Here is a 6,000-nt window from a genome sequence, read left to right on the forward strand (position 1 = left end):
TCATCATAGAAAGGTATGGCTTGTTGAGACAGGAATGTCCTTCCATAGTCTCAACAATTTTGGTGAACTCTTGCTGTAGATTTCTGTGGTCCAGGATGGTTTTTTTTCTGAGATAATGGAGGTATTTCCTATTGGGTTGTCAATAGCTTTCACCTGAGATGCTGGAGGTGCTGGTTTAAGTCAATATTCCTCTAAACTAACAGATCTTAAGGCTTATTCCTTGAGCTACTCAGAAGAGTGTGATAATCACTTGGCTGTTATCTATGACGTGGTATCGTGTTTTTTTCCTTACAAAAATAGTGAAATGACCAGATTTTTCATAGTCAAATATTTGTGCTGTTTCTTTTGTTTGTTTATTTTGCAAAACAGTTGTTTTCTCACCAATGCCTAATTCACATCTTTCAGTTTAGTTCAAGTAACAAGGAAAGGCGCTCTGTGAGGTGTGGTATGGCAAGGATTGGATTGCAATTTTATTAAAGTTTTCCCCAGAGTCAAGGAAGGAGGAAGTTGATTATCTTGTAATTGGTATCTCTCTGGGGTGATGCACTTGTTAAATCCTTGTGTGTGACGGGACTATCTAGTTACACTGAACAGATTACCTGCTGATTGCTACTTCTGGGATTTACTGATAATGCTGAATGCCAAAATCTTTCTGAACTGTGAGTGGAAGAATTAATTCCCACTGCCTTCGTTTACTTTCTAATGACAGCTAATACTCTATCTAGGTTTCATTGTTTCCAAGCATACATACTAGGAAGTCTCTTTTGAACAGAGTAGACAGGATTTTCTGGCATTTCTACCTGTTGCTTTGATGGGATAGGGAATTATTTGCTTCCTAGCTGACTGTCCTTGACTTGCTGTTCACTTTTGATAAAGCAGCCAAGTTACACCCTCTGAGGCACTTTCCCTTCTGTGTTCGGGGATGGGTGTCACCTCTAAGGTCAAAACTGGGTACAAACTTCTTTGGTGTTTCAGATGTTAATCCAGGTATTTTATCTCAGTCTTTCTTTGCTACCTAGCTGGCAAAGCATTTTTTGTTTCTTTCAGGATGAAAAACTCTCACTGTGATGTTTCTCACACCGCTTATTTTTATTTTAAATATAAAATAACCAAATGTGATAGAGGGAAGGGCTAGGCACATTGAGACCTGATGTAAGCGGTCGAGTGCAATTATTTCCAGGAGAGCAGTGGCAGAACTGAAACAGGCCCAAAAAAAAGAAAATCTCTCTTACGAGTTGGCTCCCCGGCATGCCACCTTCCCTGGCCAAAATCCTGTAATCCGTACGGGTGGTTTGCTGCGTACCGGCATGCTCACCACCACCATACAGGGCTTTGGTAGTAAACAGCGAGTGGCAGGGATGAATGGGGCTGGGGGATGGGATAGGATAGGAGGGGAAGGGAAGGGAAGGGGGAGTGTGATATATTCCTGCCACCGGGAAGCAAAGCGGAACCGGGCGCCGGGTATCATTGCATAACAGATGATGTATTGTACAGGCTGTACCCTCTCCTAAAGAGCAGAGGTGGGCACGCCAAGGAAGGCTTGAGCCTGGCTCCCGGTGAGTGCCTGGCTCTGGCCTGTCTCCACGGCCGCGAATAAAGACAAGTTAAGGAAGAGGCAAAGGGAATACGCTGGCATCGCCGTACTCCCTGTTACTCACAGTAACGAGATTGTTGTGAGGGTGAAACAAAGCCTCGCTGCGGGCAGGGGTCAGGCTTTTCCTGCACTGGGGTGGAAAGCCCCTGAGGCCTGCTCTCCCCAGCGTCTCCCTGCGTGTCCCAGAGCCTCGTCTTCCCCAGGTAGAAGGGTGGGAGGTCTCCTAACACCATCCCTGCAAGGAGACGGGAACCCGCTGCCTTTTTCCCCTTAGGAGCCCCAAACTGCTTTGCAGCATCACGTCCAGGCTCTAGCAGCTATTGCGTTCTCACTCCGGGGCAGCAGGGCCAGCGTGATGCTCCCGCCCGGGCGGCTCGGACCACAGCTGTCTCCAGCTCAGGATTTGCAAAAATGTGGCTCATCTTCAGCCTTTAAGCACTTGGCAATGAACAGAAAATGGGTCTATTAAAAAATCCCAACAAGATACAATACAAAGGAGTGTCTTTTCCCTCTTTGTGGCAGATCAAACACATTTATCTAAGGTTTTAATTTCTTTTCCTTTCACATCATAGTGAGGATCTTTAGCAGAGAACGGAACAGCCGGGTGATGTATTTTTGGGTTATAACTTGAGAACAAAAGCTCATTAGGACTCAAAGATTTTATATGGATAACACCACCCACGGTTACTTTAGATAGGGTAGAAATGTTTTTATGCTTTAGGGCACAAACTAGCTATTAAATTACTAGGGAACTACAAATATCTACTAGACATATCGATGGGAGTGCAACCAGAACGCAGAGTACTACATAAAATAATTATATACAGCACAGCTAATATTAGATCACATGAAAGTACATGACTGTTCTATAAAAATCATTTGCATCTCTGGATTGGACATCGGGGGGAGGGCGTTGGTTTTGCACAGGGAGATGCTGACCTAGCTGTCAAAGGTTTGAAATCGTACAGCCTCTGTCAGCGTTTCTTGGCGGGGCTGTGCCGCTGGAACCGCCGGAGGAGCCGAGTTTCCTCAACTAGCAAAAAGTCCTCCCTTTTCTGTGGTTAGCTAGGATGTAGGGAACCCAAATGAGAGGGGATGGATGATCCATCGCACCGAGAGGATCCACCAAGCAAGCGTGTCCTTGACGTGTGAGCCCGAATTGGGGTCGGTGACAAGGACAACTCTGACATCATATGAGTCATGTGAGGAGGGAGGGGTGTTGCTGCCTCCTGACGGGGGGACGCATCTGTTCCACGCTAGCTCGTGAGATGTGAAGAGGTTGCAGTGCTAAGATGCACATAGGGAGAGTGGGAGTGTGCCGCTTAGCAGGGCTTTTTTGAGTTTGGGAATCTCATCGGAGCTGCCTCTCTTCTGCTCTGCGATTCCCAGCCCTCAGGCGCAGGTGGCTGCCGGACCAGCGCTGGCGTGGCAGAGGGGCTCGAGGGCCAGGCCTCAGCATGGGAGAGCGCTGCGGGAGACTCAGCGGCAGGTTTCCCTCCTCTCTGGGACTTCAGAGGTCCGTGTGCTGCCCCTCAGGGGCACCCGAAGGATAATGGAAGAAAAGCTTAAAGAAGGTCTTGTAGGATGTGTTTTTATTAATTAGAGGGCATATAGATGCCGTTGGATTAGCTGCCTGATGTTCCTACTAGAAAAGGCACGCCTTGAGTTGCTAATGACTTTGGCAAACTGAGAAGTCAGGGCACTTGTACAAATGAAATTTTCTGAGCTGCCAGGTCTTTCTCTTTGTGTGTCAGTACTGTGCACTCCATCAGGAAACATTTCTCTGAAGGAAAAAAAAAAGTGAACATGTAGTTAAGACCATCAAAATGTATGCGCACAAGTAGGGTCAGTTCTAGCCGCAGAGCTGTAAATATTTCATTTTCTGACTTCTCACTTCAGCTTTGCTCCACAGTGGCAAAGAGCTAGGTCCTGTACAAAGACAGTGAAACAGGATCTCTTCCCTCGAGTACTTTAGATGTATGGCTAAAGGCAGATGTGTGTGGTGAATACACGTACCGGCTTCATTGGTAGTTACAGTTAGATTTGTACTGGGTTTGTTGTTTTATTTTTTGTGGGTATTATCAAAAGGTTAACAATTTTAAAGAACAGAAAAATGATGGGCATGGGGAGGTCATGAGGGTATGTGTTCGTAAATCTAACAGCAGGAGAGCGCTCAGGTCAGTCTGGTCAGTCAACTGGTGACTGCGAGAGGGCAGTTCTGGTGCGAAAATGTTCAAAAAAGCAAAAGGAAGTGATGAGACGTTGCACGCTTGGTATTCTAAAGGAAAGGGAGCAGGTGGGGAAATGCAAAGAGAAAGCTGACACAGCCCAGCAGGGGACTAAGAAGAGACCATAACAAAGCTCTTGGTGGATGTTGGTGAATCAAAGCAGAAATAGAGATGTTGCCATGGGCTGGAGCGGATGTTAAGTAATCTGTATACAAAGGGCGTTGATTTGTGTTTCTGCCCGAGATTAAGAAATGATAAGGTGTAGGGGAAATGCAGAGGATAATACAGATGCTGCTGGGAATTACTGTCATAATTCCCCTATTGTGGATAACTGGCAAAACCTGAACCCAGAGCCCTCACCTCTTGCATGCAGAATAAATGCTGCTTAGCTTCAAGTGCTTGACTAGTCGCTACTGTAGCCATGTGGGTGCAGAATGGAGCAGGTTTGTTCGTGGAAGAAAAAAAATCATTCTCCCCAAAGCATGGGGGACAATTCAGGGGTGCTGTGTGCAGATTTAGGGAGCAGCCACGCGTGTGTCAGGCCCAGGGTACGGCCTGAGAAGTGAACTTCAAGGAGCAAAACATCAGAGGGGGAACCTGACTCGATCCAGCTGCGTTCCCTGTAGTGTCTGCTTCTGCGTTGCACAGACTCTGCCACAGAAAACTTATACCTAGCTATTATTTGTATATTTTATTATTTTAGCATGTCATTTTTCTGCCAAATTTTCCTTGTGAGTGTAAGCTGGAAAAGTTTTGGGAAGAGCTGGATTGTACAAATCCCACAATTTATATCATATCTAAACCATGAAGGAATTTCATGGACCAAGTGAAAAGACACATGTGCAAGGCTGGGGCTTTGTTCCAGCTGAATTTCAGAGGTTGTGTATAAGTGCAAGCCTGATAGCTCCTCAGAAAAACCTGACTCAGTATTGTATATTGTAAGTCTCACGGAACTCTGTTATTGAAGCTGTTATGATAACTACTTGTGCTGCACCAACACCCAGCGGCCCAACTCATATTGGGACCCTGTTGTTCTCAGCACTTGTCACACGTGGTGAGAAATAAAATCTTCTCCTGATATGCTGCAGATAGGATGGGATGAGCAAAAGTGCTGCTGAGGTGTCCTAGTTCAAAGAGCAAGTCAGTGGGAGTGCCAAGGACTTAAAGCACACCTGATAACTGTGTATCTTCAATTTCTAGCTCTTGGGTCACGTGTGGACCTTAACGTGCATATTTGGGGCCCTGCTCTGCAGCAGGTGCCCTGTCGTGTATGTCTACATACGGTAAGAGAGAGGCAAGCCATGACAAGCTCAGCCTTCCTCCACTTGGCAAGGGCCACCACACGGTCTGTCACACAGCTTCCTCCTTCCCTGCAGCCCTTTGCAGACTGCTTTGACCCATTCTGGCTGAGTTGCGCAAAATCCTTTCTTAGGCCTTAAGGCTGATATAGTTTATCCCTGTTTTCTTCAGGATTTTTTTTAAAGGAAAGCTCCTAATCGGTATTGTGGTGGCCTTTGTAGAAATCCTCCTTCTCTGTCTCCATTTCCATTTTCCTTGGTAGATATCTTCAGGTCTGGAGCAGATACTTATAAAGGAAAGTGCTGGGAACACCACCTGTCAAAGGGTCCCAGGCCACAGTAAAATGTGAGGGGGCAATGAAGGGGCATTGTGCTTGCTTCTCCTCTTATGCAAAGATCTGTCATACAAATACCCTTGAGAATGTTGGTACGTTTCAGTCCTGCATGAAGCCCTAAAATAACCCCCAGAAAAACATAGCTTCTGCTTTAGTGGCTCTCCCAACACTGATTTTCTTATTAATCTCCCTAGCAATACTTATAAAAATGCTTGACTGTGGTTACGCAGATTGTCTGATGTGATCACTAGCAATTATGCTAATCACAGTCTTGTCACAGTTCTTTCCCATCTGTTTTATCCACCTATGGATACTTACAGTGATATAAATGATAAAAGAGGCTCCGATCACATCATGCTCTCATTTGCTGGTCAATGTACAACCAAAGATTTTACAGATACAGACTAGGCAGGAGGTGAGGAGCAAGAGGAAGGAAGTTGCAGAGTATTCGCTTTTTTTATGGAAGACAAATAGACACACAGGACTGAATGACTTCCCAGAGATGGCTGTGGCAGAGCTGTGGATTGATTGCAGGCCTCTGGAAA

This window comes from Larus michahellis, chromosome 7, assembly GCF_964199755.1.
Source record: "Larus michahellis chromosome 7, bLarMic1.1, whole genome shotgun sequence".
NCBI lineage: Eukaryota > Metazoa > Chordata > Aves > Charadriiformes > Laridae > Larus > Larus michahellis.